The sequence below is a fragment of the Pyrus communis genome, chromosome 7 (genome assembly GCF_041283825.1).
Source record: "Pyrus communis isolate YQ-2024b chromosome 7, ASM4128382v1, whole genome shotgun sequence".
In the NCBI taxonomy this organism is placed as follows: Eukaryota; Viridiplantae; Streptophyta; class Magnoliopsida; order Rosales; family Rosaceae; genus Pyrus; species Pyrus communis.
Window position 1 is genome coordinate 11,816,678 of NC_142571.1, and position 24,996 is coordinate 11,841,673.

General features: G+C 38.2%; 1 long non-coding RNA gene across 1 annotated transcript in view; it reads right to left on the reverse strand.

The window, feature by feature from the left end:
• Positions 1-12,053, reverse strand: part of LOC148695726 (uncharacterized) — a 39,662-nt gene extending 27,609 nt beyond the window's left edge. Inside the window, exon 1 of the long non-coding RNA XR_015963912.1 lies at positions 11,816-12,053. This is a non-coding gene — a long non-coding RNA (uncharacterized LOC148695726). The remainder of the gene's footprint in view (positions 1-11,815) is intronic.
• Between the last annotated feature and the right edge of the window lie 12,943 nt (positions 12,054-24,996).

Sequence of the window (24,996 nt, forward strand, 5' to 3'; positions counted from 1 at the left end):
TATTTCTTCACTAGAACCCATTGCAAAGAATTCCTCCTCCTTGCCGTGGCCTTGCATTGGCCCAAATCCTTCATTTTTGTGCTCTATGGCCTTAGTGATGGTTGTTTCCAGGGCGTCCTCGTTCAATTCTTCAAGGTATACCTGCGCCAAAGAATCGATAACATCAATGGAAAAACAAGAATGGTCATCAACGGGATATCTCATAGTTTCAGAAATATTAAAATCAATCACTTCCCCATCGAATTCCATTGTCAAGGTGCCTTTGTATACATCAATCTTCGTTCGGGCCGTCTTCATGAATGGCCTACCAAGGAGAATCGGCAAAGATGTAGAATGGGCTGAATCCTCCATGTCTAGGACGTAGAAATCAGCCGGAAAAATTAAATGGTTCACCTGCACAAGCACATCTTCCAAAACTCCTTTTGGATATGCATTAGAACGATCGGCCAATTGTATAATTACACCATCTTGTTTTAATTCACCCAAATTCATAGATGCATAAATAGAATAAGGCATGACATTTATGGATGCACCTAAATCAAGCATGGCATGTTCAAAACGATTATGTCCAATCACACAAGGAATCGTGAAACTACCGGGGTCTTTGCACTTGGTAGGCAGTTTACGTTGCAAAACAGCGGACACATTCTCGCTTACCTTCACTACCTCTTTGTTTGCCCTTCTTCTCTTTGTATTGCATAGGTCCTTGAGGAATTTAGCATACTTTGGAACCTGTTTGATTGCATCGAGAAGCGGTATGTTCACTTGCACCTTCCGGAACGTTTCAAGAATGTCCTTCTCGCTTTCTTCCTTTTTTTCTTGCATGAACCTGCTAGGAAAAGGTACATTGGGCAGATTAGGACGTGAAGTACATGAATTTGAACTTAAATTACCTGATTTGGCCGAGTTAGGGTGATCTGCCTCAGGTTGTGTCGTCTCTTCATCTACTTTCTGGGCAGATTTGGGATTGTTTTGCTCGGTCCCAACTTCTTTTCCACCCCTTAGGGTGATGGCCTTGGCTGATTCGAATCCTCCCTTTGGATTGACTGTGGTTGAGCTAGGAAGCTTTCCTTGCTCTCTAATCTGTCCAAGGAACTCAGAAATCTACCCTATTTGTTTCTTCATATCCATCATCTCCTTTTCGTTATTTGCTATCCGGTTGTTTTGATTTTGCAATCCCTGCGAAATAGAGGTTAGTAATTGCATAGCTTGATCACTTTCCAAGGACATACCTGAATGAGATGATGCCGAAGGTTGTTGGGGTTGTTGGGGTGCATACGGCTTGGAATAAAAACCAGGGGGGTTTGGCCTAAATCCTCCTTGTTGGGCAGCTTGTTGTGGCTCCCTCCATTTGAAGTTTGGATGGTCCCTCCATCCGACATTGTAAGTGTTCGAGTATGGGTTGTTTTGATTTTGTCCTTGGAAACCAATTGCATTGGCAGATTCCCACCCACCATTCTCGATTAGTTGAGGGCACTTGTCGGATGGATGCCCTTGAATTGAGCACACGCCACAAACTTGGTGTTCTTGTGCTTTTGGACCAATCACAACCTGAGAAACAAGAGAAGTAAGATTAGCAAGTTGTGATTGAATTTCAGAAATAGCACTCACCTCATTTACACTTTGTTGCCGTGGGGCTTCCCTTTGGCCCACTCCTTCATATTGTTGAGCGTTGAGCGCTCGGTTGGCTATGAGAACCTTGGCATCCCTTGGTGTTTTGTCCACCAATGCTCCTCCCGCTGATGCATCAAGCATTTGACGTTCGATAGGAAGGAGGCCCTCATAGAAATATTGAAGGAGAAGTTCCTCCTTCATTTGATGTTGAGGACATGAAGCTACAAGGCCCTTAAAGCGCTCATAATAAGCCGGGAATGTCTCACCATGATTCTGTTGAATACCACTAATTTTCTTCCGTAGGAGAATCACTCTCGAAGTAGGGAAGAATTTCTCCAAGAAAGCACGCTTCATACTCTCCCACGAAGTCACAGTTTCCGGGGCTAGTTCGTATAGCCAATCTTTGGCCTTGTCCATAAGTGAAAATGGAAAGGCCTTCATCTTCAATATACTCCCATCCACAGTGACGGGGGTCATGCTCGAACAAACCACCTCGAACTCCTTCAAGTGTTTGTTGGGGTCTTCCATAGACAAGCCATGGAACTTCGGAATATGGTGTAACAAACTGGATTTGAGTTCAAACACCTCAGTCTTCCCCTCTGCAGCCGTGGGGTATTGGATACAAAGAGGCAATGCATTATCCAAACCCGAGGCCGAAAGCTCCTTGATGGTCGTTGGGTGTCACCGGTGCAATGTGTTCCAAAGAAGTCCGGAGTGACAGTGGTGAAGAATGCTGAGAATGAGCTTGTGCCAACCCGCATTCACACAGGTTGGCGAGTATGTATCGATTACCGGAAGCTAAATGCCATGACTAGAAAAGATCACTTTCCTTTGCCATTCATCGACCAGATGCTCGAAAGGTTAGCCGGTCATGCTTTTTACTGTTTTCTTGATGGATACTCTGGATATAACCAAATTGTGATAGCCCCGGATGATCAAGAGAAGACCACATTCACATGTCCCTTTGGAACATTTGCTTATCGTCGCATGCCATTTGGCTTATGCAACGCACCGGCCACTTTCCAAAGGTGTATGGTAAGTATATTTTCCGATTTTGTTGAAAAGATCATTGAGGTTTTCATGGATGATTTCAGTGTATTTGGGAGTTCATTTGATAATTGCTTGGATAATCTGACCTTAATTTTGAAACGATGTGTTGAAACTAACCTTGTCTTGAATTGGGAGAAATGTCATTTTATGGTGAAACAAGGTATAGTTTTAGGACATATTGTTTCAGAAAAAGGAATTGAAGTAGATAAATCGAAAATAGACCTTGTACGTCACTTACCCTCTCCTACTTCGGTTAGAGAGGTACGTTCGTTTCTTGGCCATGCAGGGTTCTATAGGCGTTTTATCAAGGACTTCTCCAAGATGTCCAACCCTCTTTGCCGATTGCTTCAAAAAGATGTGTCATTCAAGTTTGATGAAGAGTGTAATTCGGCATTTAACCAACTCAAGGAGAAGCTAGTCTCGGCCCCCATTATTGTACCTCCAGATTGGAGCCTTCCGTTCAAGCTCATGTGCGATGCATCCGACTATGCATTAGGAGCTGTTCTAGGACAAAGAAGAGACAAGCGGCCGCATGTCATATACTATGCCTCTCGGACTCTCAATGATGCCCAATTGAACTACTCCACGACGGAAAAAGAACTTCTAGCTGTGGTTTTTGCTTTAGATAAATTCCGTTCATATTTAATTGGAACTAAAGTAATCGTTTATTCTGATCATGCAGCTTTGAGGTACTTGCTCACGAAAAAGGAAGCAAAGCCGAACCTTATCCGATGGATGCTTCTTCTCCAAGAATTCGATATCGAAATCCGGGACAAGAAAGGAAGTGAAAACATGGTGGCTGACCACTTGAGCCGTATGGTGCATGAAGAGGATGCCGTGCCTATCATAGAGACATTCCCAGATGAGCAACTGATGTCCGTCAAGGTAAGTGAACCCTGGTATGCTGATTTGGTGAATTATTTGGTGTCTAAACATGTTCCTAGAGAATTACTTAAACACCAATGTGATAAATTAAAGAAAGAGGCACGGTTTTATGTGTGGGATGACCCGTATTTATGGAAATATTGCCCTGACCAAGTTATACGTAGGTGTGTGCACGATTCTGAGTTTAATATTATTCTAACCTTTTGTCACACTTATGCTTGTGGGGGACACTTTGGCACTCAAAGAACAGCACTTAAGGTGTTAGAATGTGGTTTTTATTGGCCTACCATCTTTAGGGATGCTAGAACATTTTGCATGTCTTGTGATAGATGCCAAAGAACGGGAAATATTGGTCCTAAACAGCAAATGCCGCAAACCCCCATTTTTAGTGTTGAAATCTTTGATGTTTGGGGTATTGATTTTATGGGTCCCTTTCCTTCGTCACATGGGTTTATTTATATATTGCTTGCTGTGGATTATGTGTCGAAATGGGTGGAAGCAAAAGCCACCCGAACTAATGATTCTCGAGTGGTTGCAGATTTTGTGAAAACTAACATTTTTGCAAGGTTTGGAATGCCACGAGTGCTAATCAGTGATGGAGGTTCCCATTTTTGTAATCGAACCATCGAGGCATTGCTCAAGAAATACAATGTCACACATAAGGTGGCCACACCTTATCATCCTCAAACGAGCGGGCAAGCCGAGGTTTCGAATAGGGAAATCAAGCAGATTCTTGAGAAGACCGTGGGGCCTACAAGGAAGGATTGGAGTTTGCGCTTAAACGATGCATTGTGGGCGTATCGCACTGCCTACAAAACCCCCATTGGGATGTCACCTTTTCGGCTCATCTATGGGAAGCCATGCCATCTTCCCGTCGAACTAGAGCATCGTGCACATTGGGCCGTCAAAACGTTCAATATGGACCTTGATGCCGCAGGTTTACATAGGAAGCTTCAATTATGTGAGCTTGATGAAATCCGAAATGAAGCATATGAGAATGCCCGGATTTACAAGGAGAAAACAAAGGCATTTCATGACAAGATGATTCGTGCCAAGACGTTCTCTATTGGGCAGAAAGTGTCGTTGTTCAATTCTCGCCTTCGGTTGTTTCCGGGTAAGTTGCGTTCCAAATGGGTTGGTCCTTTTATTGTCACTAATGTTTTCCCTCATGGTGCAGTACAAATCAAAAGTTCAAGGACGCAGCAAGAATTCAAAGTGAATGGGCATCGATTGAAGCCCTATTACGAGATGTTCGAGGAGCATGTCGTGGAGGAGGTACCCCTCCATGCCGTGGAACCTAGTCAAGCTTAAACGGAGGTACCGTCCGGCTGCAAGACGTAAAAGAAAGCGTTACTTGGGAGGCAACCCATGCATTCAACAAAGGAAGACTTAAAAAGCACTCCAATTCCAGATTCCTAAAAACTCTTCTCTTTGTTGCTATTTCGTTTCTGCCTTGTTAGGTTGTTTGTTTATTAATTGTGTGAGTCTATGATTGTAACATTGAGAAAATGTTTGATTTATTGATAGGCACTACTAAACAAAGAAAGATGGAGCCTTCACAAAGGGCGTTTACTTGAAGCCCCACTACGAGGCGTCGAAGCAGAAGGCATAGAAGCGGGAGGCATCGGGGCAGAAGACATCAGAGCAGAAGGCATCGGAGCTAGAGCATTCCAGGCCTCAATACTTGGCCAAGCGCTGGATGACCCAGGAAACAGGTGCCTCTGGAGATAAGCCGCAAGCCTTTGACGGTCACTGTGAATTCGACCCTCAGATTCTTGCAGTTCATCAAGCTTCCTCTTCATGCCCGACGAATAGTTATTTGCAAGCACATGCAAACTTCTATTCTCATACTTAAGCTGCTGGATTTCCTGCTTGAGACTTTCCACCTCTGCCATCAATGATTCCACCTGACGGGAGCGGGCAAGCAGGCGTTGGCTCATGTTGGACACAGAACTCGCACACTGAACACTAAGTGCGAGGGACTCTTGAACGGCCAACTCATCGGACCGTCCTGACAGCAGCCTACTATCTTTTGGAGTGAGGAGGTTCCTAGCTACTATTGTAGCTGTTGTGGCGTCCTGCATCACGGAGTCTTCACCTATGAGATGACCGTTAGAAGAAAAGAAAGAAGGGCGCCATACGTTACCTTGACGCGGCGCGCCCGTATCACTGCTAAGGCTCAATTCCAAGCTAAGGTTCGATGAGTTTGCCATTTTTCAAAAGTGTTCAAAGAGAAGGGATGGAGTTAAATTTCAAAGGGTCGGAGTCAATTTTCAAGAATGGGAAATCTTCAGAGTGTGTTTGTTCTGGTGATCGATAGCTCTATAAAAAGCCAAGGCGACGCGTCCACCGATTCAAGAAGCCGGAATTTCCGGCGTAATTTAGGCGACGTTTTCTCGGCTTTTCAGAAGACGCATTCAACTTTGTCAAAAGATTTCTTCTTTTCAGACAACACGTGGAGGCCATCATCGCAACTACACATCTTTAGCCGACAAGCGCAAAGTTCGGCGACGCTTTCTCTGCTTTTCAGAAAACGCGTGCAGCTTTGTCAAAAGGAGCCGCATCCGCACTACTACGTGTCGTTCAGAAAGCAAAGGGGCGTCGTTCAAAGATCGAAGAGGCGTCTGCTCAGAAATCGAAGAGGCGTTTTCAAAGATCGAAGAGGCGCCACTATTTCAAAAAGCCGGATTTGCGGGATCAAAACGTTTGTCGACAAAGGTAAAAGAACAATACCACCACTTGATATTATCTCTATATATGTCGACCTTCGTCTTTTATGGCAGGGCAAACCTGAAGAAAATGCCCAACTCTCCCTCACCTCTGAGGGCGCACTCCCAGCAAAGCCTTTCGAAATACTCAATTCTTTCTTCTTCCCCAAAGATGATACCAGATGCCTGGAGTACATATGACCCAGGAGGAAACGGCGGATTGAAGCATGTGCTGATTCATTCACCGCTTCTTCAAAGCAAAGGTATCTCATATCATCAAGGTCAAAAGCAAAAATATCTCATATCATGCTCTTTCCCTGTCTTTTTCTTTGTCCTTGTTCTTACTTGCATGGCAAAGTAAAAGAAGCAATCAGCTGGCACTTGGAGTCAGTCTACCGATCTGGAGCCAACTGCCTGGAATCTATTCCTGATTGCTTACCTAGCGTTGCTCTCGAGTAGTCATCTTCAACGGTTGATACACTTCCAGAGAAGGGACCACTCCTGCAAAGATTGAACAAAGAAACAGATAACAGGAGGAAGCTCAGACCTTCGGGGGAGACCCTAAAAGGAATCCTGCTGCCCAGATCAAGAGTAGCACAAAGGAAAATCAACGATGGGCGGCAACCAGTTCGAGAGTAAGCCTGTGGAATCAACAAAATCAAGCATCAATGCAATCACCAAGGAGAAGATGGAATTTACATTCCACAACCAGATTTGCGTCCCTAACCTCTTCTCTTTGTTATTTACATTATGCCATGTTTAGTATGTTTAAGTGCTTTTTGTGTGTTTACTTATGTTTTGTGTGAATCTATGCTTAAAACATTGAGGACAATGTTTGATTTAAGTGTGGGGGGGGGGGGTAACTAAGTGTATTTGATGCAAATTCGAGGGATTTTATCACCCATAACTTCAAATGTTGTTCCTTGCTGTTTTAAGGTGTTTTTAAGTTGTTTTAGAGTGTTTTAGTGTGTTTTGTTTTATAACTCCGAAAATCACATAAAAATTTGAAGAAAATGTTTTGAAAAGCCTAAAAAGAGTGTTTTAAGTCGTTTTTGTGTGTTTGTGTCTTAGGGTACCTTCCAACACAATGATAAGGATTTGGTTTATAATTGCATGACGGTTAGAAAGAGTTATAAACATAGAGAAAAGTTTGATTTACTCTTGGTATATGCTTGGTTATGGTTATAATGTATGACTTCACATGCAATCATAAAAGAAAAAAATTCGTTTTTGTAACATGCTTGAAGGAAGGAATTCATAATAATGTTACATCCCTGTGAGACTCGAGCCATTACCTTCTTTGGAGAGTTATATTCTGTGATTCTTTGTTTTCTAAAGTTGTTGCATGATCTCATTATTCCTTGCTTGGTTGCTACTTAGAATGCAATTGTATCATGATAGAACTAAATGCTAGAACTTATATCCGTTTCATTCAAAGCATGACATTGAATTGCATAACATATATCAAGATGAAGTTGTGTAGTTGCCACCATAGTCAAATAGCCTTACTTCCCATATTTCGTATATATTAGTTTTAACCCCGTTGAGCCTCGTTTAGCCTATTTTCTTTGCTAACCACATCACCCCTTACCTAACCTAGTGTAGGACAGTCCACACCCTTGTTCTTAAATGATAGTGAGCATGACTTAAATGAATTCCTTTTGAGTACATTATGAAAGAAAATGAGTGTGGGGGAGAATGTTTTGTTCTTAAGCGTTTATGTATGTTTTGAGAGTCAAAAGAAAAGAAAAAAAAAAAAAAAATTGTGAAAAACATATGAAAAAGAAAAACAGAAAAGAAAAGAAAGAAAGAAAGAAAAAAGAGCTTGTTCTCCCTTTTTGTTCAAAAGTTGAGTTTTTCATTCAAAAGTGAATTCTAAGTTAATTCAAATTCTTTGCTCGCTATTTCTTTAAGAACCTTTGTTTTCCATATCCCTTCTTTGTTAGCCAAACACTTTTTAGCCCCGTTACACCCCTTTGACTTTTATCTTGATCGTTATGTGTTCAATAATGTGGAGTTTGGAATTGATTTGAGCTTATGGTGTCACTGGTTCTCGCATCTAAGTAGGAGCATTCCATTCTTGAGATCATATCTAAACATGCTTATTAACTCCAGAAAATGCTTTCTTTGTTATAACATATGTGAGTGTTAGAATTCATATTTACATCAATCTTCTCACATATAACTTGTGTAGGGTGTGTAGTCAGAAAATCCGTGTGAAAAACGAGTGCATATCTTGTAAGGATTTGAGCAAATTCTCTAAAGCATGTTACTACATTCAAAACATGGTTTTAAATGCTTAATTGAGAAATAATATGTGGTGACTATGAGTAAGAATGTACTTAAGTGTAAAGATGGCTAAAATCTGTGGGAATAATGATTTTTAACTTGTCATGTGCATTGGAAATCCCTAAGACGATTGTTGGAAGGTTTAGGTTTTGTTTTGTTTTTCTGTTTTGCTTGAGGACTAGCAAAAGATAAGTGTGGGGGAGTTTGATAGGAGCATATTTATGCGACTTAAATGGCTTGTTCTCGTACATTTACGTTATGTTTCTTTAGTTATTTTAGTTTTTTATGCTTCTTTTGTGTGTTTTCAGGTTCTAAGGGCAAAGTATGCAAAATGATGCCTTTTGAAGCCTTTTGGAGCAAATTAGAGATTGGAATGGATATCATATGCTTGGAGCCAAAAGGATGGACGAAATTGAAGACTTGAAGTAGGAAAGTTAAATCCTAAAAAGACCTCATGTTTGAGCATCATTGAAAACTCCTACGCATTTTAGAACACAAAAACAACATTCCTAGCAACCTTAGGACATTGTCGTGTGTTTCCTTGTGTCTCCCTTCCTTGCATGGCAAGGAAGGGCTTTGTTCCCTATTTTAAATACTTAAACACTACCACTTATCATTCACCACTTATCATATCATATATTCATTTATCACTTATCATAATCATTCACTTATCACTTAACATATCATACACTTATCACTTATCACTCATAATCATCTACACATTTCAACCATTTAAACACATGTAATCCACCTACTTCACCTACAACATCCACCTACTTCACCTACAACATCCACCTACTTCACCTACAACCTCCACTTACTTCACCAACCTCACACACTTACTTCACCTACAAATGACATAGCCATATGTTCCCTCCACTACTCCTATAAATACCCTTGCATTCATTCATTCATGGACATCTCTCCATTTCTCACACCACAACACAAACACACACCATCTTCACATCCTGAAATTCCCTTCCTTGTCGTGGGTTTCTTTCCATTTTCTATCTTTCCTCATCCATTTCCATAAGTCCCCAATCCATTCAACACACCAACAACATCCCTTAGACCTTGTGCCATAATAACGAAGAAGAGAAGAGTGCCTAAACGTTCATACAATTCAAGTTTGAGTTGTTGGAATGTTTAGGTGTTTCTTTGATTTCAATGTTTAAATTCAATTTTCTTTGTTTTGTAATGGAAGAGAAGAGTGCCTAAACGTTCATACAATTCAAGTTTGAGTTGTTGGAATGTTTAGGTGTTTCTTTGATTTCAAAGTTATGAGGAACTAAACCCCCTTTAGCTAGGGGGTGATTCAAAATACATGTTTATGCTTGCATTATGAATTGATTACTTTTGGTTGGAATTTCATAAGTTGTGGATTCAATTTGTTTAACCGTTTGATTGATAACTTATTTATGAATGTTTATTAAGAATGCGCGCTTAATTTTCATGCATAAATATGACGCTAGAATATAAGTGAATTTCACCTAATCGTAATGAACTTATATTCACAAGTAGTGGAGGTTGCTTATAAACAATCGCGTTAAATGAATTCTTGGCATAAGTTTCATGCGTATTCCATAGTAACGAATGCCTCGTCGATGTTTATGATTTCCGTTGAACTTAATGATCTTTGTTGAATGTCTCTATCATGCGTATTCCATAGTTAGGGACTTTGATTAAGAATAATTTGGTTGTAATGCGTATTCCATTCAATCCAATGAATTTAGGGAAATCTGAAAGTTAATTTAAGCGGACCTAATTAACTTGGAGTATTGAGTTTCATAATTTATCAAAAGACCAACCGAAAATCAATCTTGTATGCAAGTGTAACATGTGTGGAGAAGAACCCCTTAGCTATTCCATCATCCATATTTTCATCACATTCATCTTTACTATCTGTTTTAAATTATAATCTGTCCGTTTAATTTAATCTCGTCCAACCACAATCACCCCCCTTATTTTGTTAAGTCTTATTCATTTGATTTGTCTTATTTTATGTTTTTGAGTATTTGGAGTCTTTTAAACTTGTTTTGAGTCTTTTAGTTTGTCTTAGTGTTTTAAAAGTTAGTTCTATTTATTTGAGTCAAGTATTTAGCATCCCTAGTTAATCCCCGGTTAGAACGATCCCTACTTACATCATTACTACAATTGTCACAAATAGGGTTTAATTTGTATACGTATAATTCTCGTATCATCTAACTTCTTTAGATCGCATTCTTCCAATCACATATTCCTTGGACTTATCGTTTAAGCATATAACATTTATATGAGACGGCTCAAACAATAATGTTTGCCCTTAATATTAAACTAGATTAGTTTAACATGTGAAATGTCCATAAAGTATCATCATATGATTGGTTTTAGGGCACATTTCCAACACTAACCTCCTCGTTAGACTGCCTACGTAACCTCAATAGAGATCAAGCCATTCGTAGTTCACTGAATCATGCCTTGTATTATGGCAATGCATGATATGAATTCTAGTGATACAAGTAAGTTCCTTTGAATATGCATGTATAGATATATGTATACGGTAAATAAATAAATAAAAACAATTTCATCACTTCAATATTCTATATATACATATAAGTATTCGTTCAACTTCAGACATATGCAAAAAGGTCTAATAATGTTAAACTAATGAGATGGAATTAATGTGTTCATCAACAATGGCTATTCACTATCATTCATATAAAAACGATGGCTATTCACTGTCATCTCAAAGACAAAATCTGGACCACATCGGACTAAATGTATACAAACAACTCTAGCAAAATTGTACTAAGTATAAAGAGAAACAATTTCACATTATGAGACAATATAATATAAATACCGATTCCCCATTATCAATCAACATTACATTAATGCACTGAAACAAATACTACTAGAACCATCAGCTAAATCACCTTACTTCAAACATGGCTGGGAACCAGAAAATGAAGTCTAAGCAAAGGTGTAGACCGAAGCTAAAAGACCTAATAAATATGCATCAGATAAGACAGCAATCCTTCCACGTGACCACCATAATCATTAGTTTAACAATGGTTCATGAAATTATTTTTCATTTTCCTTCCCAGAAAGCATTCAGACAACAAGGAACAACAGTGCTGCAAATCACTGAAATTAACCAAACTAAAGGACCACACCCACTCCCAATTATGAACAGAAGAAGAGTGTGCAAAATACATGATCAAATTATTCACCACCACAGCACTCTGGTATCAAATTGAAGAAATATAAACAAAGACAGAAGAAGAACTTACAACAGTAAGCTTTCTGATTCTGTGGAATTTGAGCAGCCATACTTTGCGAGGCATAGTTTTGGCGGCACGGGACGACATCCAACGAAAAGGGGATGATCCTACCCAGACCGGAGAGAACCCCCTTCATTGTTTTTTTTTTTCTCCCTTTCTTTCCGTCGACTTCCCCCACCCCCTTTTTCTCCCTCTCTTCTCTTCCCAATTCTTCTCGATAGTTCTGCCTCCTTCCTCTCTCTTTTTATTTTTTTATTCTATCAATAATATTTTATAATTAGTGATATTATCTTTTTCCTCTGCTTTGAATAAAATGATTGATACTTGTTTTGTAAAATCTTTCTAGTTCCAAGTTCCAATTTTTCACTATATTTGTACTCAGTCGTTTGTAGTAATGAGATATGTAATTAATAGTGAAATTTCGGGGATGAAATTTCACATAAAAAGTTAAAACGAGTCATCTTGTCCTCATTCGGTTGAATATGACCTTACTCTTTCAAAGTTGTACCATTATTTTAAAATTTTAAAAGGTATCCATGTTTCAACCGCACATGCAGCAACTGTCGGAGAAAGTTGTCTAGCAATTGATGCTAGCATTGCTCTTATAGCTTGAATTGTAGTTTTTATCATGATTTATGAATGAAAGTACTGTCATTATTTTTGTGTCTAGTTGGTGTAATTGTTTTTCTTTCTTATAAAACGTACTACCAAACTCATTTATATTTGTATTATTGTCCGTGAAAAATACAATATTTTGAAAACTGTACCAAAGATGCCTTGATCAATTTTAATTCAATCCCTTCAAAATGGTTATATTAGAAAGATATGTTTGGGCGAAAAAATTTCAAGTTGAATAAGGGATGAATCACTGTTAGATATGAGAGATTAGAAATACACCATAAGAGTATTACGAAGACATCCAAGAGGAATTTGTAAATGACTCATTCCAAGTAGAGATTTGCAAATTCTTCTCACAAAATTCAAAATGCTCACATGATGCATCTCTAATCTCTTATTTAATATTCTGTAATGCATTCCTTACTAATTGACATCAATTAGTGCAAGTTCAGGAGGGCAAGGGCAATGAAATTACTCTTACTATTCATTCTAAACAATATTTGCGTTTGTGCAAATCCACCTGTTTGGGAAGGAGGGAAAGGGCAAAAACGATTACTATTCACATATATATATATATATATATATATATATATATATATATATATATATATATATATATATTTCTATATGTTTTCTTGACCTTATCCTCCACATGTCATTGTTTCTTTAATATAGTCTAATTTCAATAATTTCTTTTAAATACAAGAGAAAAACATAACATTACAACACACATAATCAAGTTTAACCTAGGAGACAAAAATAAATATTGAGTGATGGTATGGAGAATGAAGAATATGGTTGGGAATTTATAGAAAAAAAAAATTAGGGTTTTTTTTTTTTTGGTATTTTTTAGTTTTTTTTTGTTCTTCACCGTTTAAAATAATTATGACTGTTGATTTTCAAAACTATTACCGTTGGATGGCCAAGATATCACCACTTGGCAACTGCATAAAAAGTTGCAATATTTTTTATCGTTGTAAATCCAACGGTCTAGATTAAATGATCGTTTGAAATCCAACGGCTGCTGCATTTACATAAGCATGAAGTTGAAATTTCACCCTTTTTTTTGGGGGGGTTCGCTTTTGGCTGCAATTCGGCATCTATAACGGCACAAGGCAAGGCAATTTTGGCAAGGGCAACTGCCCAATTGCCCTACCATTTTGTGACTGGTGGACCAAGTTTTTTGTAACGGTCCCAATTGCCCTACTGATTGGGCAATGGGTGGACTTGCGTTATGGAAACTTGAAAATCTCTACTTTTAATATATTGAACATAATGAATTATCCATTCCAATCAAATTCTAAAAATCAAATGATGCCAAACGTAATCTTAATCCATTATTTTAAAGCATTTTCCAAGGAAATAGTATTTTGGTAACAAACTTATATTTGTTATGAAAAAAGCATCTCCAAATTAAAAATGTCTTGATCACAAATAATCCTTAAAATTGACCTATCTCATTAAGATAATCTTTGAAATTGAAAATTGATTAATGTAATCCTTGAAAAATGAGTGTCATAAATCAATGTGGTCATTCCGTCATAATTTTGTCAAAAATTATGTTATATGCTGATATAACACATAACTAAGTCTCATAGATCTAATTATATTGCCATGTGAATTAAAAAAAATTGTTATTACATAATAAAAAACTTAAAAAAATAAATAAAGAAGAAATGATTATGCCAGCAGGCAGCATGCTTAATTAATTATTATAGGTAAAAAATATTGGGAAACTGGAAAAAATAGCCAAAATTTTTGCCAATCATTAAATTTTTTTATAATTTTAACAAAAACTTGACGTGAAAATATTATTTCAAACCTATATCTTCTTCATCTTTGTCAAGTTTACAGAACCATCAGCTTCTTCATCTTTCATCAATTGTCTGTTCCAGCCGAGTCACATTTTCGTCATCCGGGGTTATCCATCACAATGGTCTTCGCCCTCCTTCTTTGACTTTTCCATTCCATTTCCTCCTTCCAACTTTTTATTCCCTTTCCCTTTTGGAATTTCATTCCGTTTGTCCTCTACCTCGCGGATTGTAAATTCCAGGACCAATGACTCTCCGAGAAAATCCACTCCTTCGTTGTCTTTCTCCTCCAGGATGTTATAACCAATCAAATGTCAAGTGTATTGTAGAACAATTTGCACAATTTTATTTTAAATGTAAAAAACTCAACGACAAATACAATATATTAAAACATAAACACTTAATGAGATTATATATAAAATCACAAATTACTGACTTGTTTCTTGAAGATAGAGGCTTGCAGAAGCAATCTCTTAAGACAAAAATTCGTCCCTACTTCAGTGCAGCAGTTCAATGGACGTCTATCTTGCAGGATACAACTATCTAATCCAAGTTCTTGCACTCGAACTCGGATTCTTGGCGAATTGGTTGTGTGGTTCTCAGCGAAATATGGAGGAATGAATATGAAATATATTATCAGTTTCTGATTTTATTGCCATATATATAATGGCATAATTTGAAGTTATACAACCGTTCATGCTTATCAGTTTTTTTTAGAAAGAAAACCGAATGCAACTGTTCAATCAATTTAAAAACTGAACGTAACTGTTCAATCAGTTTTATCCTTTCGGAAAAAACTGAATCCAAAAAATAAAAAACATAACTTGTGTTTTTCGTCCATCCGAGCCCAAGAGCCCCAAGGCCCATCTTTGACATTTAATATATACACTCAAACCTTCTAAGTCTAAGGCCCAAGGTCCATAACTTTGGCCCAATTCAATTCAAACTATAAATGAGTGAACTCACTTATAAAGAGTTAGTGTAAAGAGTGTATGGGCGATGTGGGACTACCGGTGTATGGGCGATGTGAGACCGGCAGTCCCACATAACACAAGTTCCAACACAGGATAATCGCAACTTGCCTCCACAGTTTCGAGTCTGTAATTACAGACAGTTGACAAAGATGAAGAAAATATAGTTTTGTAATTATTTTAGTTAAGAATCGTATTGTAGTATTTTTACCTTAAGTTTTGGTTAGAATTATGAAAATTATAATAGTTTTGTTTTATTTAAATATGTTCGCCCCTGACAACGACAACGGGGTCCTGAAATGGAGCTCGCAGACTCTGTGCCGCCGATGGTATTCCCCAACTACGGTTGAGGTCTGCCCTGCAATCGTCGACCAAGCATATTACTTTCAGATGATCACTTCCATTATTATTACCATTAATCCTCCAATTTCTTGAAATCCAATCCCAGAGATTTAGTTGGTTTATTCTTCATCTGGGTTTGTGAGATGCTGGAACCCACCAAAGCAGCAAGGTCATCGTCCTTGAAGTCCCACTCCACTCTCATCTACTGGAAAAAACTAGGAATTAAATTCCAAGAAATTGGGTTGAGTTTTGAAGATAATTAACCCTATGAACTATGATAGTTTTGTTCCCTTCAAAACAAGGAGGGACAAAGGATTTGTTGAAAAGTGAAGAACCCAAGTTACCGTCCCAGGGGTGAAGAAGATGAACTGTTCTTTTTACTGAAAATATAACTTTATCCCCTACAATTTAATTTTCTCTACATAAAAATAGACATAAGTTTCTTACTCAAATAAAACTTATTTACTGGATTCAAGTTTGACTTAACACACTTAAAATTTTCTGAATGCCTAAAATACTCCTATTTGAATGTTTGTTTGATGTACATAATTAATGTCATGCGAATTATAAAGGAGAATTAATAATTTTACTAAAAAAAACATTTGTCATAAATTCATTGCCTAATATATAATAACAATAAGACTTGTCTAATATATTGACTAGGGCTCTCACTTTATATATATAGATGCTTAATTAAGCCACTAACATTATATTTAACATATTAATGTATGTAAATTATTTCACACACATATATAAAAAAATAACTAATATATGTAAAATTTCATGCAAAATAATTTACCTAAAAAAATAGTATTTGATTCAAATAGTGCACCTACTATTAAAATTTTAAAGTGTTAGATTGCTCAAAATAATTTACCCAATCTATGTAAAATACATGAAAAATAATTTACCTACATAATAAACAAACCCAATATATGCAAAATACATTTGGCCAAATATATATATATATATATATATATGCAAAATACATGCTAAATTGACACACCCCGACCTAGATCGGAGCGTGCTGGCCGTCACACGAAGGTGACGTAGCCATGTGCACGTGCGGAAGCTAATAAAGTAATAATAAAAAAGTATGAATAATTAAAAACTAGCATACAAAGTACTAAAACAAGTGCTAGTAAGTGAGATACAATTTCAGAGCAGGTCTATAGCAGCCCAAACGCAAACGACAACAGTAGTAAGCCCGAAGGCGACCCTACAATGGGGAGTGTCTGTCAGAAACGCCGGAAAGCCCTCAGGGGAAACCACCGCAACGGCTAAGCAACTAGAACCTGGAGGGGCGCAAAACAAAAGCGTGAGTGGGCAAAAACAAAGCTCTTTGAAAACCATTTAGCAAAATACATTCTAACCCCTCGCCGTAAAACCTGTATACTTCCCAGAAAAATAAACATATATACGTATGTATAAATATGCCAAACATGCTCAAGGGTATGCCAATCATGCTCCATAATATGCCATGTCGGAACCTCATAATGAATGCAAGTGCCCAGGTATAAATCACATCAATAGCACAACATCTGGCAGCCGAAGTCACCTAACGTGACCTATACGGCTGCATATAGAGCTCAAATCTCAAACTCACTAACTGAACCTGCCCACGAGTCGGAACCACCTAAAGTGGTCTGTATGACAGGCCTGGGTGTAATATATATATACGCTCTAGTGCTACGATCACGTGAAGGCTGTGCGAATAATCGCAGGTCACCTACGAGTCGGAACCACCTAATGTGGTCTGTACGACAGGCCTATGCACCTAACTTGGATCCAAGCTGAGCGTGTGGTGCGGGAGGTGAACATCACGTGAAGGACTGTGCCCTACTCTGGGCGGGAGCACTAACACCGGGGGTGCAGGTTATGAGCTCTCTAAGCATCTCTAACCACTACTGAAATATAAACGTGAATAACACTTACCTGGCACTTACCTGTACGTCCACAGCACCAATATGCATATATAAATGTATGCCACTACTAATGCATGTGATGATACATAAACAATAACAATACGGTGCATGGCATAACATACAAAACCCTTTTTAATCAATTTCTGGGAATATAAATGTATATAGGTATATACGGAAAACAAAAGCCCACTCACTGGTAAGTGGAAGGGTCGTAGCCCCCCTGCCTCGAGTGCGAACGCTCGTCCTCGGGGTACGTGTCACCTAAATGCGAAACAACTATAAAAACGTTAACTTTAAAGCACATAACCAACTTCTCGTAATAACTTCTCATACATTGCTCAAAATGGACAAATGAATATACCAACGTGCTCTACACAACCTCAGGATCACAACCATATTTTTAGAATAATTTTCCTCCGCCGCACGCGCCCCCACGCGCCGGCCAAGGCACGGACCTACGCGCCCCCCACGCGCGGCCACGTGCCATGCACACTGACGGTGTCAACTGACGCCGTCAGGAATATTCCGTTAAGATTCTGGAATATTCCGTTAAACTTAACCGGATACCGTTACTACCGTTAGGAATATTCCGTTAAACTTAACGGAATATTTCTGCTTCTTCTCCGGCCTACCCTCGCCGGACACCGGTCGCCGGAAAAACTGGGAAACTTAAAACTCGCTATTCTCCTTTGTTTTTCATCCATTTTTCACGTACTTTATACCAAAATGAAGCCCTAAACATAATCTACCACATTGGACTAGTTTTAGGGCCTAAAAACAACGGGATCAAACTTTCCAAAATATGAAAATTCGGCCAAACTTACAGTTCGTGGTTCCGACGTCCAAATCTGTCCAACGATGCACTCCCAAGCTCCTTGGGACCCCACCAACACATCTACAAGCTTCAAAAGTCCAAAAACTAACTAGGTTAAGTTTGCATGAACAGTACCCAAGTCGGACCACTTCAAATCGACGTGAAAATGTTGGTTTTCTTACCTGAAAATAGTATGGCTGTGCTCGCCTCGACCTCACGAGTTCAATGGTATGCTTGGTTCCCTTGATCTGCAAGGTTTGGTATGGTTATGTGTGTGTCCGTACAGTTTCAATGGAGAAGGGAGGAAGGGAGCACGGGAGAGACAGAGAGAAGACAGAAGGAGAGAGAGAGGGACAGTGTCTGTGTGTGGGAGTGTGTGTGTGGTCCAACACATGCCACACCACACAAAACAACCCATAACGTGACAAAAACGAACTAGGGGCAAAAATCGTAATTTCACACGTGCGTTTCGATATTTCCGGGACAGGATGTCACAAAATAATTTACCTACATAATAAAGCAATATTATTTTATTTAATACTAATTTACCTAGAAAATATTATTAATTTACCTACAAAATATATTAATTGCTAATCATAAATTTACAAATAGGTAAACTAATTACATATAATAATTTTTTAACATATACGTTAGTATTGCGCATGTATATATTTGAATGTATAGTAGTACTATATACATATAGGTAAATTATATGTATATTGAACTTTTAGTAGTATGATATACTTTGGAATGTATTTATGACACACCTCGATCGAGATCAGGGCATGTTGGTCGTCACGTGGAAGTGACGTAACCATGTGCACAGTGTGGAAGCTAAAAAATGATAATAAAAGTACAAATAAATAAAAACCAAGCTATACACTGCGTAAATAACATAAATGTGCAAGCGTAAGTGTGAAACATAATGTTCAAAGCTGATGCGAACTAATTAAGCACACACAAATTAAACCCTATTTGTGACAATTGTAGTAATGAAGTAAGTAGGGATCGTTCTAACCGGGGATTAACTAGGGGTGCTAATCTAATTTGAATTGACTCAAAAACACAAAAACTAAAATTTAATTTGGTCGAATTTGAAAGTGTTTATGACTCCAAATGCTTAAAAACACAAAATAAAACAAATACGAATGACTACGACTCAACAAAATATGGGGGGATTGTGGTTGGATGAATTTAAACTAAATGGGCTGATTGTAAAGAAAATAGATTTTAAGACAAAATTATGATGAATCAATGGATGATGGGATAGCTAAGGGGTTCTTCTCCACACATGAAATATATGCAACGTAAATCAATTTCCAATTATCAATCCAATAAGTTATTAACCTCGACACTCCAAGTTAATTAGGTCCGCTTAAATTAACCTTCAGATTTCCCTAGAATCATTGAATTGGATGAATATGCATCGCAAACAAATTATTCCTAACAAATTCTCTATATGAACAGCATGATAAAGATATAAGTTAGAATCATTACGTTCTTTGGAAATCATAAGCATCGACAAGGCATTTGTAACTATGAAAAGCATGATACGCTTGCCAGGAATCTACTTAACATGATCGTGACTAGCAACCTTCACTACTTGTGAATATAAATTCATAACGATTAGGTGAAACAAACTTATATCCTAGCATCAAATTCAAGCATGCAAATTAAGCGTGCACTCTCAATCAACATACAAGAATAAGTTCTAAATCAAACGGTTAAGCAAATTGTATTCAAAACTTATGCAACAATAATTGGAAGTAATCAACTTATTTCACATATATAATCATGGTTTCAAATCACCCCCTAGCTAACTAGGGGGTTTAGCCTCTCATGTTCACAAAAAGAGAAATACAATTGAATTTAAACATAAAGAACAAAAGATTGATTACACCTAGAATGCACAACGAATCCACTTGAATTTCTGCGCGTCCAAGCTTCTCTTTCTTCTTCTCCTTGCTGTGGCAGAGATGGTGTGGGTGGTTTTTGGATGATTTTCTGGTTTGGGAATGGGTTTAGGGAAGTGTGGTGGTGCGGCAAGGTGGTAGGAAGGTGTATGGAGGTGTGGAAGGTGGCTGGAGTGGAGGGGATGACTGCGGCAAGGCTGGGAATTGGCTGGAGTTTGATGGGAAAAGGCACGGCTGTGAGGGTTTTTGGTTATGGGAGGCTACGGCTGATGGGAGAAAATTAGGGTGAATCTCATTTTTTGCGGCTGTATTTAGAATCCCCTAAATGGCAGCGGCTAGGGTGTATTTTTTTGGGAGAATTTTTGGGTGGGAGTCACGGCTGACCTAGGGAGGAAACATGGAATAGAATATTAGGGTCAATGGTGGCTGCGTGGGTGGAAGAAAAATTGTAATTGAATGGTGGGATCCGGCTTAGAAAGGGAATTGCATGCAATGGCTGAATGTTTTATTATGGTTAATGGCTAATGGGGGGGGGGACCACGGCTTATGGTGTTTTTTTCTTTTTTTGGGTGAATATTAGGGTCACGGCTTAAATGGGAAAAAGGGATGGTGGCTGAAATTGAAAGAATGAATATTGAATAGGGTGCGGCTGCAAGGTAATTAGGGTGATTAGGGTGATTAGGGTTAGGGTTTAATGCATGAAATGGGACCAAAGTGCCCCCCCCTTGCACGGCAAGGGAAGGACTTGGGCTAAAGCCCACGGCCAAAAGGGTTTTAAGGGCCCTAGGGCCTTCGTTTTATGTCCTAAAGTACCTACAAGGTCTTCAAAGTGGCTAGAAAATACGGACGTTTAGATTAGGAAAGGTTACCAAAACGGGAAACTTAGGGTTAACTTTCCTACTTCAAGTAGGAAACCTTGTTTGAGTAGGATTCCTTGTTTTGGTAAGAATTCATCGTTGGAGTAGGAATTCGTCGTTTCTTCACGTCTTCAACTCATTCATTCCTCTTTCGCTCCAAAAGACTCCAATTTGCATCTTCTTGCACACTTTGACCTTATAATCTGAAAATACACAAAAGTGGCCTTAAACACTAAAATAACTAAATAAACACAACATAAATGCACGAGAACAAGCTAATTAAGTCGCATGAATATGCTCCTATCAAATTCCCCCACACTTAACTTTTGCTAGTCCTCGAGCAAAACTAAACAACTAAACTAAACAAAACGAAACAAAACAAACAAAACATAACCTAAACCTTCCAACGTTTGCCTCAGGGATTTCCAATGAAACATGACATATCAAAGATCATTACTCACATAGCTTTTAGTCTTCCTTCCCCTCGAGCACATACTTAATCATAGTCACCATTCACTAGTTCGCATTTAATCAATTAAAACACATTTTGAATGTAGTCACATGCCTTAGAGAATTCCCTCAATTCCTCACTAGTTATGCACTCAATTTTCACTCAGATTTTCTGACTACACACCTACACTAGTTATATGTGAGAAGATAGATGTAAACATGAAAGACTAGTACTCACATATGTTATAACAAGGAACACAATTTCTGGAGTAATTAAACGTGTTTAGATATGATCTCATGAATGGAATGCTACTACTTAAACGCGAGAACCAGTGACACCATATGCTCATACCAAATTCAAACTCCACAATTGAAATGTACAACACTCAAGATAGAAGTCAAGGGTTGTAACGGGGCTTGGGGTATTGGCTAACAAGGAAAGGTAGGGATAAACAAAAGTTCTTTAAGCAATAGCAAGCAAAGAAATGAAATTGAGACTTAGAATCCACTTAGAATGCAGAAATCAACTGTTAGACAAATAGGGGAGATTCAAACAACTCTTAGGGCCTAATTCATTGTTTTGGGCCCTTACTTCAACAAACAATACTTTTCAACTCTTTTTCTTTTTTTTTTTTTCTTTTTTTTTTTTTTTTTTTTCTAACCATGCCTATGGCACATAAACTCATATCAATAATCCTTCCCCCACACTTATTTTCTGAAACACATTAATCAAAGGGAATTCATTCATGCTTACTATGCTTCAAGAACAAGGGTACGGATGGTCCTAATCTAGGCTAGGTGAGGATAATATGGGTTAACAAAGAACATGGCTAACACGGCTCAATGGGGTTACACTTAAACACAAAATGAGTGAAGGGCACATGGCTGTTTGGCTTTGATGGTGGTCACTACACAACTTCATCTTGAATGTGTGTTATGCAATTCAATAACATGCTTTGAATGAAATGGGCATGAGTTCTAGCATTTGGAACTAAGTGATGAAACCGCCTTCTAAGTAGTAACCAAGCAATGAATAATGAGATCATGCAACGATTTTAGAAAACAATAATGCACAGATTTTAACTCTCCAAATAACGTTTAGGCTCAAGTCTCACAGGGCTGTAGCGTTTGTTAAGTTCCTTCCTTCAAGCATGTTACAAAAACTAATTTTTTTTCTTTTGTGATTACATATGAATTCGTAAACTATAACTACAAACAAGCATAAACCAAAGAGTATATCAAACGTCCATCCATATTTGTAACTTTCTTTAACCATCATGCAATTAAAAACCAAATCCTCATCATTGTGTTGGAAGGTGACCTACGACACAAACAAACATACAAACACAACTCTTTTTTGGGTTTTTCAAAACAATTTTTTCAATTTTTTAGGGATTTTCGGATTTTTCAAAATAACACATAAAAAGACTTCAAAACATGTTAAAAACACTCAAAAACAGTGGGAAACAAGTTTAGACATGTTAGGTGGTAATACCCTACGACTTTTCATGCAAAAATATCTCAAAACAGAATGTTACCCCCCCCACACTTAAACTAAACATTGTCCTCAATGTTTTAGACACAATTAAACACATTACACATATCATAAAGTAAGCAACAAAGGAAAGGGTTTAGGGATGCAAATCTGAGTGTGGAGCGATTCCCAAGTTCTTCCTTTGTTGATTGCATGGGTTGCCTCCCAAGTAACGCTTGCTTTAACGTCTTCCAGCCGGACGAAACTTCCATTCAAACTTCCCTAGGTCCCACGGCATGGAATTGATCCTTGAATGGAAGGTGATACTTGAAGTGAACCGGCATTGGTTTGAATTCTAGTGTAGGTGCCTGATTCATCAAAAGCAGCCAGTTAGTATAAAATGTAATGGAATTTGGAGAAGATGACTTACTTGTTTTGTCCGACAAGAACTCAATGACAAACACCACTCCTTTGAAAGTTTCAGGGATATTGGACTTTGCCAGATTGCATGTGATGGTTATGACTTGTCCAATGTCATCAAATTCAACTTCTTTGGGTTTTGTGGTTTCAAATATGTCCTCTTTGATGCCTTCTACATCTTCTCCAGCCACTACCTTCTCTTGAATCATTCTTCTTGGTGTACAAAGTCCTTTGAAGAATTCAACACCATCTAAAACTTGCTGTGTTGCACCAAGAATTGGAATAGCATTTTGCACCTTTGGGAAGGCTTCCACGATGTCCTTTTTACTCTCTTCTTGGTTGGGAATCAAAAACCTGCTAGGAAAAGGGACATTGGGTGGAATAACATCAGAATAACATGGAATTGGGACGTCCTTACTTGTGGTGGGTGGTTTAGAGGGCTTAGGGGGCTGCGGCAAGGGTTGTTCTACCCTTGCCGTGTGCATGTCTTCTTCCTCCTCCTCAATTAGCAGCTCCTCATCCACTTCTAGGCTATGTTTGGACATTTTTAGGTCAGCTCCAACCTCCATAGCACTTCCCAAAGTGATAGCATTATGGATTTCAAAATCATCCTTCGAGTTTTCAATAGTTGAGTTGGAGAGTTCACTTTGCTCCTGAATTTGTTTCATGAACTCCATAATCTGCCCAATTTGCTCCTCCAATTTACCCAACTTCTTGTCTTGATTTTGTCCGTCCTGCGTCAAAGAGGTTAGTAATTGAAAATTTTTATCATTATCCATGGACATACTCGAACTTGATTGGAATTGTTGTGGGGGAGGTTGTGGTTGCTGCATAGGTGTTGTATAGAACTCCTCATATGGTTGCCAATATGCTTCTTGTTGAGCCTCCTTGGCTTGATTTTGTGACCCCTGCACCAAAGAATTTAATTCATTAAGAATTTGATTATAATCTATTGACGAACTTGAATTTGATTGAGCATATTGCATATGAAGTTGAGGTGGCTGCATAGGTCTTGAATAGAACTCCTCATATGGCTGCCAATATGCTTCACGTTGAACTTGTTGAGCTTCCCACCACATAGATTTTGAATGATCCCTCCAATCTCTTTGTGGACATTGATTGGCTTGAAATCCTTGCCTATATGAAGCACCAAATGTAGGGACACTCTGCGTTGTGGTCCTTTCGGCATACGGCGACAATTGAGAAGTAAGATTTGCCAATTGAGCTTGAATGCTAGCAAAATCCATATCTTACTTCTCTAGTACCTAACATCAAAAAAGAGAACTAAATCAAATATCAAAAATAACAACAAACAAAGAAAACAACACTAAGTTAGAAACTAAAACGAAAACAACTAAACCAAAAAGAAAAGAACCAAGGGATTAGCAAAGTTGCTAATCCCCGGCAACGGCGCCAAAATTTGATGCGAACTAATTAAGCACACACAAATTAAACCCTATTTGTGACAATTGTAGTAATGAAGTAAGTAGGGATCGTTCTAACCGGGGATTAACTAGGGGTGCTAATCTAATTTGAATTGACTCAAAAACACAAAAACTAAAATTTAATTTGGTCGAATTTGAAAGTGTTTATGA